The sequence below is a fragment of the Streptopelia decaocto genome (assembly GCF_964273445.1).
Source record: "Streptopelia decaocto genome assembly, contig: HAP1_SCAFFOLD_65, whole genome shotgun sequence".
NCBI lineage: Eukaryota > Metazoa > Chordata > Aves > Columbiformes > Columbidae > Streptopelia > Streptopelia decaocto.
Genome location: NW_028115796.1, coordinates 540,190 through 552,844, shown reverse-complemented (window position 1 = coordinate 552,844; position 12,655 = coordinate 540,190). Strand labels below are relative to the sequence as shown.

Here is a 12,655-nt window from a genome sequence, read left to right as displayed (position 1 = left end):
CCTTTATTCTTTTTAGAGACAAGAATAGCACTGCTGCTCATTTAAACAGCCAACAGTTATAAAAGAAAAGCCAACAGTGAATTAGAAAGGGGATGACAACATTATCACAATAAGAAAACAACCAACAACACCAGAAAATCCAGTTGACAGGCTGGGCTTATAATTAGTTACATTAAAACTCCTGTATAGAAGAAGATGGCCAGTTTATTGCTTCAGAAAACACAAGGATATGAGTTTCCATAGGGCATCCTTGAGCTGCTGGTTCCTCATGCTGTAGATGAGGGGGTTCACTGCTGGAGGAACCACTGAGTACAGAACAGACGCCACCAGATCCAGGGATGAGGAGGAGTTGGAGAGGGGCTTCAGGTAGGTAAACGTGCCAGTGCTGACAAACAGAGAGACCACGGCCAGGTGAGGGCGGCAGGTGGAAAAGGCTTTGTGCCGTCCCTGCTCAGAGGGGATCCTCAGCACGGCCCTCAAAATCTACACATAGGACACCACAATGAACACAAAACAGCCAAATCCTATTAAGAGACTAAATACAAGAAGCCGAAGTTCCCTGAGGTAGGAGTGTGAGCAGGAGAGCTTGAGGATCGAGGGGATTTCACAGAAGAACTGCCCCAGGGCATTGCCCTTGCATAGGGGCAGTGAAAATGTATTGGCCGTGTGCAGCAGAGCAGTGAGAAACCCAGTGGCCCAGGCAGCTGCTGCCATGTGGACACAAGCTCTGCTGCCCAGGAGGGTCCCGTAGTGCAGGGGTTTGCAGATGGCAATGTAGCGGTCGTACGACATGATGGTGAGAAGGTAAAACTCTGCTGTAACCCAGAAAAAGAAAAAAAAAACCTGGGCAGCACATCCTGGGTAGGAAATGACCCTGGTGTCCCAGAGGGAGTTGTCCATGGACTTGGGGACAATGGTGGAGATGGAGCCCAGGTCAAGGAGGGCAAGGTTGAGCAGAAAGAAGTACATGGGGGTGTGGAGGTGCTGGTCCCAGGCTATGGTGGTGATGATGAGGCCGTTGCCCAGGAGGGCAGCCAGGTAGATGCCCAGGAAGAGCCAGAAGTGCAAGAGCTGCAGCTCCCGTGTGTCTGTGAACGGCAGGAGGAGGAACTGGGTGATGGAGCTGCTGTTGGACATTGGCTGCCTGTGGGCATGAGGACCTGTGCAAGTAGGAAAAGGTTTAGATTGAGAATTCTATGGGAACAACCAAAGCCATTTCCCAAAGTCTCTCCCATCCCTTCACACAAAGAGACCCACTTTATTATTTTTCAGGATAACGTCCTGGATGGAGCCCTCGTTGGTGCTTGATGAGTGTGCAATGAAGAGCAGGGTCTCTGCCCACGGGCTCTTGAGGAGTCAGCCTGGCCCTGTGTGATTGGGTGGGCAGGGGCCAGTCCTGGGGTTCAGCTTTGTCAGCTGGAACCGCTCCTGGTGCAGAAGGGACTGTCAGCATCTGTACCCCTAGGCCTGAGAAACTGAGTTGGAGAGGTTTGGGGTTTCTACAACTCCTTCTCCCCTCCCACCCTGGGGAGTGTTTTTGGGTGTCAGAAACCCTCAGCATTTCTGCTGCACTCAGGGAGAACAGAGCGAGTCCTGCGAGACCAGAGGGTGCCTGTGGGTCAGTGCAGAGTGAGGGCAGCTGCTCTGTCCCTCTCTCTTGCTCCAGCTGCCCTGGGCTGGCACCTTTCTGAGATGGAGGCTGATCACACTCCCATGTTACCCTGAAAAGCCACCAGGCACTGCTGAGAGCAGAGGGATCCACCTCAGACCATGACAGGTCTCACCCTTCCCTAGGGTCTCAGCATCCAACATTTAGCCCAGGACATACACATCTCATTCCCCAGCCCCACAGACTGCATTGCCCACACCCCACGGGTCAGAGGGATCTGCACCGCAGGGGGTCACAGGGACTTTTCTCTGTTCTCCCTCCCATAACAATTCCGGGTTCAGTTTCCTCTCATTTCTGATCATTTCCCTGCTACCTGGAGTTTCTCCCCTGGGAGGTGTTTCCCTGTCCATGTCTCTTCCCTGTCAGTGCTCACAGACCATCCCACCCCCTGTGCCATCCCCCTGGCCCTACAGATCCTGCCTGTTCACAGGGCACTGCCTGGGGGCATCTTCCTGTCTGCAGGCTGGAAAACAGGACAGGTCAGACTAAGGCTGATGGGTCCAGCCAAGGTGATGCAGGTGCTGTGCACAGGCAGAGCGGTGGTGAAGGGATGTCATGAGCCTTCTGGGAGACGTACTGATCACTCAGAGTTGCAGTTCAGGAGTCTCAGTGACTTGTTTAAGCATGAGAGCTCATTCTCATTTTATCCTTTCCTGCACCCCCCACCCCTTGGGAGAGGAAACTGAAAAGACAGGCTCAGGAAAGCTCCTTATCTGTCAGATAATCCTTGCACTGATCTTGTCATTGGGGCATCCACTTGGAAAAAATCCTGCAGGTGATCTGGAGCTGTTAGCAGTGCTGACCCACACAGCACCCTCCACAGCATGACCCTGCCCTACCAGATCTTGCTCCTTCCCCCCACAGCTTCTCCCCACAGCACCGTGGGGATCTCCCGGGCACGCTGAGCGCTGATCCTGGCAGGCGGCAGAGTCCCTGCCTTGGCACAGCCCTGGGGTGCAGGGACCCTGCTCTGCAGGACAGCCCTGGGCACCCCTGCCTGCACAAAGAGCTTCTCACACCTGGAGTCATCCTCAGCAGGAGGCAGCTGCCATGTGTTATCCCTCTGATGGTTTAAGGAGGAAATCCCTGCTCTGCTGCAGGTCCTCCTTATCTATACAAGAAAGTCTCTAATAGTTTTACTTACGTATCTTGTTTGATGTACCAGCGTTAGGAAATTCCACTAAAATCTACAAATGTAATAATGTGCAGCCACAGACTTACTGCCTGTGAAGTTTTCTCTCCTTGTGAACTCACAGCAATCCTCACCCCACATTTCCTTTCCTCTTTCTCTGCCTGTCTCCTGTGTCCTCGGTGCTGCAGGCAGAGCCCTCAGCCATGCTGTGCTTTGCAGAGGAGCTGCTCCTGGGCAGAGCTGTCTCTCTGCAGCGCTGCCGCTTGCCATGAGCTCCCTGTGTCCCAGGAGCCCAGCCCAGCTCAGCAGCACAGGAGCAGCACATGATGTCCCTTTCTCTGTCCCCTCTGGGCTCCTCCAGGTGTCCCTGGGGCTCCAGTGGCACAGCTTCGAAGTTGAAGTAATCAGTGATGTTGATTCTCTCTCCTCTTCAGAGACACTTCTTTCCAGCATTGTATTTTTCATTTTAAAAAATGAATCAGTATGAGAATCATCTTCTCTTGTCCCATCATTAGACAGGACACCAGGAATGTTATAGCAAAGTATCTAATTTCTGCAAACTGGGGAAGGAATATCTTCAGTTGGAGGCATTTAGGCATTTTGTTCTGGTTTTATACTCCTAGGTCTAGAGAGACATTCATCAGTCTTTGGCCATGTCATGTCCGTGCTCTGAAGCAAAGCTTTTGCACACATGGGCTCTTTGACACTTGGTACCAGGTTTCTTGTGCAGGTCAGAGCTGGGCTGGTGCCACAGCTGGGGTGGTTCAGCCCAAATGTGAGGCAATGTCCTCAGCCAGGGACCTGACTGGGGGAGCTGGAGCTGCCAGTGCTGCAGACAGAGCTGTGACACGGATGGAATAAACTGCCAGGCAGGGTGGCAGGAGTGAGTTCGTCTGGTCTGCAAGGACAGCAGCCTCCAAGCTCAGTCCAGACCTGTAAGGCAATTCAAGGGCCCCATAATGAGCTGTTACTACTGCAGGAACAGTTAAAGGAGAAACAAAAACACTGCGTGGCCACTGATGAATTTAATATGTTAAAGAACTGATAATCTCTGTGTCTCTTGTCCTCCATCTTCACTAGCAAGGTCTCCCAGGCCTCTGTGACTGGAGGCAGAACAACCAACAGTGGACGGGGATCAAGTCAGGGTCACTGGAACTAACACAATCCTTTCCAGTCTATGGAACAGCAGGGGCAGCATCCCAGGAGCTGAGACAGCAGGACGATGTCACAGTGAGGCCACACTCCACCATCTTGGAAAGCTCATGGAGACTGGGGGGACTCCCTGACCAACGGCAGCTCTCACACTGTGTGTGCACTGTTCAAAATGGCCAGTGGGTGAGCAGGTGAACTAAGGGCTGTGCCCCAGAGCATGTCCACTGGGACCCCATTTCTGGGAGTCTGGAAGAGGAGGTGACGGGGTTTACCCAGGGCAGGTTGTGCCTGTCCATCCTCTTTGTTTTTTATAAAGGAAAGGACAGGGTTGTGGATGTGGGGAGAACATTGATGGTCTGTTACCTGGAAGTCAGCAAGGCATTCAGTGTCATCCCCTGCAATATTCTTGTGTCCAAGGTAGGATATTATGGTCTGTGTCAGTGTGCAAGTAGATGGGTAAAAACCATCTGGATGGTTGGGCTTGGAAAGGTGCTGTAGAAAGGGAGAAACTTTCCAGTCATGAGGACAGTCAAGCACTGGAAGCTGTTCCCAGGACTGCGCACTCACTCTGTCCCAGAAAGTGACCAAGATGTGTTTGGATAAAGCCCTGAGTAATCTGGTCTGACCCTGCTGTGAGGAGGTCAAGACACCTCCTGAGGTCCCTTTGAGCCTGAATGACGCTGTCCTTCCTTCCCCTTCACATTTTCAATTTAGGGTCAACTCTCAGGTTCTCCCTGACCACAGGAATAATTCACATGAGGTGCAGGGCTGCTTTGCAAGTACCTCTAAATGATTCTGACCACAACGTTTGCATCCCTTTTCATTTGCTCCAACCCAGGGTTTTTTTCGCTGTCCTAATACCCTTCCAGAAAGAAATGCCCACCTTGTTCATCCTTTCAGAACAGGTTGTTCAAGAGGTTTCAGCATCCATGTATGGAGTCACACATCAGCCAGACATCAAAGCCACCATTGCAGAAATGGAGATGAGACACTTGACCAGCTCCTTGAACCCAGCAATTGGCACGACTTGTCTCCTGAGATGCTGGAAAACACCTGAACTTTAAGTGCAGAGCATGTGAGTCCTCGTTGGGTATCCTGGCTTGTCTCCTGACCTATGTGGTGTTTCAGGCTGTGAAGAGAATCAAAACCAGCCATTGGACTGGGGTAGTTTCATTTTACATGTGTCACACAGGGCAGATGAAGGAAGCTCAGAACTCCAGACTCTGCTGCACGGTTGGGACTGCAGAGACTGGAAATGCAGGTGACAGTGTGTGTCAGTGCACACACATAAAGATTCTGGCTTCCTTTGGGCCTTTGCACTGACCTGGGATCTGTTCCTTGGCCACCTTTGTCTCAAAAAGAAACTATTCCCCTATTCCAACAACACCTCACAGAAGGGAAAAAAAAAAAAAAAAAAAAAAAAAAAAAGAGAAAAGTCATGAAAGATGCATGATTTTGTGTTAATTCTATCCAAGAGATGTACTCTTTATATGATTACAAAAACAAACAAACAAACAAACAAAAAAAAAACGGAGAGAAAAAGCATTGTTCTAAGAACTTCTTTCAAGACACAACTGCTGAGGTGTGGTAGATGTTTTGAAAAGCAAGAATGGCTGTAAGGAATGAAATTAAAGAGCTTTAGTTTATCATAATCATCAGTGAGAATAAGGAGTTCCCTGTTACTGTTATCAGTGACAGCACCACTGTTCAAAAACATCCTTCAGAGCATCTCCATTTTTCTTGGGCTCCGAAGCTCATCCTGCTCAGGTTTTGAAAGGATTGCTGCAAACCCCTGTGACCCAAATCTCTACAACTGTCTCTGCTCAACAGCCTTTTACCCCAGGAAGGGGAAAATTGCCAATGCAGGCACCAAAAAAGTGCCCAACCTGCCTGGAGAGCCAGGACAGTTGTGCCACACAACAGCAGCCTCTGAGGGAAGCTGGAGGTGATGGGATTGAAATGGTTTCAACCCAAATTATAGAATCATAGCATCATAGAATCATTTAGGCTGGAAAAGACCCTTAAGAACATGGAGTCAAACCGTAAATCTAACACTCCCAAGTACTCCACCAAACCATGTCCCAAAGCGCCACATCTCCACGTCTTTTAAACACCTCCAGCAATGGAAGCTCCAATCCTGAGCTGGCAGGACAGCACTGGCTGCAGTTGGACATAAGATACTGGACATGACTCTGAATTCAGCCCTCGCTGGCAGAATGTCTCACACCCTCATTGAGGAGGGCAGGGGGCTGGGAGATGGGAGCACATTTCAGTTTCCAGATCCCAGCACAGAGCCCAAACCATCCTGCCCTTGGACTCTGGCATCCCATTTCCTGAGATGCAAAGCTGGTGGGGCTTCTGAGGATAATCATGTTAAAAGGCATGAATAATCCTTCAAGCGTTTGTGTAATTTGTCTAGGAATGTCAGTCGTATATGCTTATATTTACATATCTGTAAAATAGTACACTGCATCTGTGGTAGCCCCTCTGGCAATGACAAATAGGTATTTGCACTATAAGGCTTCATACCTCATCCACAAGCACACATCTAAGTGGTTCAGATGAAGGGTGGTTTGACAAACGTCACCCTTTGTGTCTCCAGGTGATGGACACTGCTCATGTGCCTCTGCAGAGAGTGGCAGGAGCTGGATCCCCTTCTCGGGACAGACTCCTTCCAGGAGAGACACAGACACAGGGGGAACTCATCAGGGCTTTACGGCATTTCACTCGGCATCAGTTTTGACATATTGGGTGCTGTCCTGTGACTGCCCTTTCTGCACAAATGATCATAAAAACACAACCATTTAGAGAAACATGGTCATAAAGGGGCTGTTATGGACAAGAAATGTAACCATGAACTCTGGAGAGAGAGAGGAAGTTCATAATAAGCACCAGGAAAAACCAAGAAGCTCGAGGCCTCTTCTGAAGAGCAGGAGGCCTGAGTAGCCGTGATTGGCCACATATAGGTGTGGGAGAGGGTCAGGGCATGTCAGAGAGAAGCAATGAGATGGTTGATGGCTTTAGTGAACCCTTCCAGCCATGTCTGAGCCCAGAAATGGAAAACAGTTGATGTCTGCAGGTGGAGGAGGAACAGGAGGAAGATTTTCCTGGCAATATGGAAGGAAGAAAGGCCTCTCTTGGGCTAATCATGAATGGCAGTGCCATTTGCATGTTGTGGGCATGGCTGTGCCTGGGAGATGGGGAACAGCTGCTGCTGGGGTGGCTGTGCTCAGTCATGGCCCATGAGCTGACCCTGCTCTGCTCCTCTCTTACACTGCCCACACTTGGATGGTCCTCAGGAATCATCCATGAGCCTGGTGGATGCATGAACCTCCTGGAGTGACGGGGTGTGGATCTAAATAGGGGATTCAAGCAAATGTGGGACTGGGACACTGAGGTAACTGATGACCATTGCCAAGTGTATGAAAGAAGCTGGATGAGTTATGGGGAATTCACGGGCATTTCCAACTCCACAGAAATCCAGAGCCTTGCAGTTAAAGCAACAGGACTTGACATAAAACCCACCCCAAAACACAGAACACTCACACTGACCACAGAAAAAGCCTTGAAAAACATTTGAGAAAAATCTACCAGATCCCAGGGGGCAGGGCTAAGCCAGTCTGGTGATGAACAAACATTAAGGGCTCACATGGCATCAGAGCCACCTCCACATGGCCCTCACCACCTGTAACCAGTGTCTCCAAGTCTTGCCTTCACCAGCCTCCAGGGACAGGGACCTGCACTGGTTGCTTCCGTCATAGCTGTGTCAGTGATGGCCCTTCATGGGATCCCAAACACCCTCAGATCTTGGGGTTTCCTTCTGCCTTTCACTTCACTAGAGGTTTGTTCATTCTTTCAGTATCTGCAGTTCAGGATCATGGCAGCAGAGGGCTCACTAACATGTAAAATGCCCTTAAATGCCAAGGCTCTGTGCATCATTTTCCTAAAGGCTTCCAGTCTGCTGTGGATGATTAGGGAGATTTCAGGAATAACCTAACACAGAGCATTTCAATAATAAAGAGCAATAAAGCCAAATTTATTCTATTTTTTCCCTGTTCACCCTTCCCTCCCTTTCCAGAACAGGTGGTATCAGCAGACTCCAGTTCATATTGATGTGGAACGTGTCCTGAGAAGACTGAATAGGTCAGAAAAGTGGGTGCCTAAATCACCACTTGAATGAGGAGATAGTCCAGAACACCTCAAGAGGAGTCACACTTCTCTGGATCAAAGGTGGGTTCTCTTGGCAACCTCAGATGTCACAGCACAGCGATACTTGTGTTCAGGGAGCTGGTCAAGTGACCCATCTCCTGTTCTGTTATGGTGTCTGAGTTTGCTCAGGTCACCTCTGACTTGAGCCCCATCCACTGCTGGGTGTTCTCCAGACTCCTGCCTTCAGGAACAAAGTCCCCAGAGACCTTGCTGGTGAAGATGGAGGCAAAGAAGCCATGAAGAACCTCAGTCCTGTCTGATTCTACTCTTATGAAGTTCAGCAGCAGGCCCATGATTACCCTGTCTATTCTTCCACAGCAAGTGAAGCTCCGTCAGCTCATCTTGCTGCCCTTCCAGTCCAGGTATCAAGTCCAGGGCAGCTTTGGCATCATCCCCACATCCATGGACAAGGTTTCTCAATTCCTCCTTTGCAGCTTCCCCTGCTTCCACCTCCTGTGTGCTGCCTTTTTGCCCAGCTGCATCAGTTCAGGCAAACAGTCTCATGAGATAAATGGTTCTTTTCACGGGTATTTGAAGAGATCATTCTTGTGCTTGGAGCAGGCTGTCCTCTAAGGCTGATCAGATTTCTTAAGCTCCTTCACCCTTCAGAACGACTTCCACGTCACCACCTTTATTGGCCGCCATCCCCCAGTATGTCTAAGTGTTCTCCTCTGGAGCCCACCACCCTGCGCTCTGCTGCTGGCCTTCCTCCCTCCCCTCTGGTGTCTGGGACCCCTTGTTTCCTGGTCACAACAGACAAGCTGGACACTGAGGTTCACATCCCCCACCAGCCCTTCCTTGTTTCCCAGTTCCAGATCCTGGTGAGAAAAAGCACTGCAGACACCAAGGTCATATCCCATAGGACCCATGTAGATCCCTCAGCAGGCCAAATCCTGCTCTCCTGAAATCCTGCTCTTTGCCTTGTTATCATCTCCCAGGAGCCTCAGCTCCACTTTGCCATCCCTGACTGTTCCATCCTGACCAACTCTTTCTGGTTTGTAAGTGTGAAGTCCCACAGGGCACCCCACCCCACTGACTCCTCAGTCACCCGTGTCAGGAAGATGTTGTCAATGAGCTCCAAAACCCTCCTGGATGGCTGGTACCTTGTAGATACTCTGATATCTCAGGTCTGCCATGAGGACACGGCCCTGGAAACATGAGGCTTCTTTCATTTGTCTGAAGGAGGCCTCATCTCATTCCTCTTCCTCATCAGTGAGTCTGTAGCTGATGTCCAGTGACCACAACACTGCCCATGTTGTTCTGCCATCTCATGCTGACTCCTCAACGTTCAGCTGACATTGTCTGTGCCCAGGCAGAGCTCCACACATTCCTGCTGCTCTCCCATATGAACGGAAACTTGCTCTCTAAATCCAGATCTCCGGTATTATGAGCACCAGAGCCCCAAGACTCTACTGTTTCTACAGGAGATGGTATTTATATTATCCTATAACTCCTCATACTGTTATGTTGGGAGAGACAACACATCAGGATAAACAATCTGCATGCACATATTAACAGCTCAGCAAATGGAGCTTCAGTCAAAGGAGGGTCCAGACCTTGAGAAAATCTGGGATTCACCCAACAGAAAGGTCTCTAATTTGTACACAGAGAAATGAGCAGTGCTATATCAGGGTGGCACAATAACCCCATCCATCAGGACAGAGCAGGACCTGACACGCTGAGCAGTGAGCTTGAAGAGAAGGGTCTGGGCACTACAAGGTCCCCACACCAGCCCGTGGTGCATGCTCACCATGAACAAGGCAGCTGCACACGGGGCTGCATGAGGAGGAGCGTGGGGACCCAGACACCTGCAGTTCTCATCCCATTCGGTTCAGCACTGGTGTGACCCCACATACACGGGTGTGTGCCAGTGTGCGGCTTCCCAGTTTGGAGAAGCAGGGAGGAACTGGAGAGTACAGGGCTCTGCCAAGGCAGGTTCAGGACCTTGTGCACATGGTGTGGGGTGCTGAGGGACCTGGGCTGCTTTGGCCCAGCAGCGCTGGGGAGGCTGCAGCAGTGCAGGAGTAGCCTGAGAGTGCTTGAAGGATGATGTCAGAGGTGGTGGAAGTTTTCTTCATAGTGGGAAACAGAATTGGAATGAAGTAAAGGGACAGAGTGCAGCTAAGGAGGTCCAGGCTGGACATGAGCAGAAAGGAATGTGATGGAAGGGCAGTGCTGTGGTGGAGCAGGTCAGCAGAGGGAGTCTGCATCAGCCCAAGGCTTTGTGCTTCAAGGAGCAGCTGGGGACGATGGAGAGACCTCAGCAAAGGAAGGAAGATGCTCAGACAAGAGCAAGGTGGGGCAGCAGGGGGGATGTCTCCAGCCTGCAGGGAAAGAGGTGCAGGGGATGCCACAGCACAGGACAGGCTGTTGTGGAGATGATCAAGGGATGTAAAGAGGTTGAAAGCCCCACCAGACATGAGCTCCTTCTCCCCTTGGCAATGGCTGTTGTCTGCACCTCTGATGCCTTGTCCTTCCAGCACAGGGGCCTCATGGCCTCCTTGTCCCCAGCCAGGAACCTGGGAGGTGTGGGACCATAGTCCTGCCCTTGGCCTTGCACAGCCCCATATCACACTGTCCCAGGATAGGCCCTGGGCAATGTGAGAGGGACAGGATCTGATTTCCCAGGGCTCGGGGTCAGGGCTTGGCTTTTGGTTAAAGAAACACAACCAGGTTTACTCAGCATCAGAGAGACCTTTACTGTGCTTTTCCTGACATCCAGTTTTCTTCTCTAACCAAACCTGGATACTGTTTCTCAGTAGGTTCCCTCAGTGGGACCCATTAACAGTACAAGAAACTTTGGAGTTTGAATCTAACTTTGACTTGTTGAGAAGTTTCATCACCTTCCTCCTGGGTCTGAGGTCTGTGGACTCAGCACCAAACCCACCAGAGGGGTCATTAAAGCACCATGGGCTGCTCCTGTGCTGCTGAGCTGGGCTGGGCTCCTGGGACACAAGGAGCTCATGGCAAGCGGCAGCGCTGCAGAGAGACAGCTCTGCCCAGGAGCAGCTCCTCTGCAAAGCGCAGCAGGGCTGAGGGCTCTGCCTGGGGATCTCAGGAGACGAGCAAGGCGGAGAGAGATTAAAGGTGGTCAGGTCTGGGAGGATGACTGAGAGCTCACTGGAGGAGAAACCTTTGCAGCCCTTGCCATGGTAAGTCTCTGGGTGCAGGGCAGTGCAGCTGTAGCTCCTGGAGGCATCTCCTGAAACTGGCACAGGCACAGCTTGTGGGATCTGTAAGGACGGGGCTCTTGTCAGGCCATGTTGAACAGCTGTGAAGCCGGGGGAGCACCCAGGGGTGCCCAGGGCTGTCCTGCAGAGCAGGGTCCCTGCACCCCAGGGCTGTGCCAGGGCAGGGACTCTGCTGCCTGCCAGGGTCAGCACTCAGCCTGCCCGGGAGATCCCATGGCAGCAGCTGTGGGTGGAAGGAGCGACCCCCGGCAGGGCAGGCAGGGAGTTGTGGGGTTGAAGGGGGCTGTGTGGGTCAGGGCTGCTCAGAGCTCCAGATCAACCCCACAGACATGGCAGAGGGTCCTTCAGAACAATGACATTGAGACAGGAACAGGTGCAAGGGAAGGAGTCTGTGCTTTCAGTTTTCCACTGGCTGTGCACTGGGAGATGGGGATTTGTTTCTCTCGTTGGAGAACACACTGAGACCCCAGTTCTCGTTAGGACTTGTCTGAGCTGCTTCTGAGCCCCTGCACACACAGAGATGCCCCTGGGCAGTGCCAGGAGGTGTGAGCAGAACAGAGCTGAGCACACAGCAGGTGGGACGGGGTCTGTGACACTGACAGGGAGCAGACACACAGCTGCATGCAGCACAGACATGGGCAGGGAGAGGGAGATGGACCAAAAACGCTGGGCAGGGGATTCAGGACCCCCTGCCATCCCCCGCAGTTCAGACACATTTCCCAGTGCAACCCCTGGTCTCCTCTCCTCCCCAGCAGACCCTCTGCCCCAAAGCCATGGGGTCCAGGTCACGAGTCTCCACCTCGGCAGCTGGACCTCCAGGTGAAGGGTTCCTGCAACGTGGTACACAAATAAGGTGCTAAAAGTACTTGCTCTACAGTGTCATTATGTGAGTGGCAGCAGCACAGCCGGGTAAGGAGAAGGTTCCACAGCATGCCTGTCTGCCTTTCTGTCCTTGCTTTATTTTCTGGTAGCACTGCAGTGTCCTTCCCTGTTTCTCCACCTGTCCCTGGTGCTCTTGCTCTCTGGGGTTGGGGTGGGAGTGTGGGTCAGTTTTTGTTCTGACACCAACACAGGGGGTCTTGACCCAGATGTTTGTTCATGGTATTTAGATGCCCAAGCTGCGTTTTAAACTGTGATGAACTGTTATTCAAACTTAGTAGAAAGAGCGAATGAGCAGAAACATCCCTCCATCAGGGAGGGGGTTTTCCATGAGAAACAGGAGGTTTATTTTGCTCAGAGAAGTCTCCCTTAACTTGTCACTGTCTTTCCTCTTTGCACAGGTCCTCATGCCACAGGCAGCCA

At 51.4% G+C, this 12,655-nt stretch overlaps 1 pseudogene across 1 annotated transcript; it reads right to left on the bottom strand.

Moving 5' to 3' along the window:
- Positions 1-204: 204 nt before the first annotated feature.
- LOC309452595 (olfactory receptor 14J1-like) lies at positions 205-1,137 on the bottom strand (annotated as a pseudogene). Its single transcript has one exon. The product of its transcript is annotated as an olfactory receptor 14J1-like (transcript).
- Positions 1,138-12,655: the final 11,518 nt, after the last annotated feature.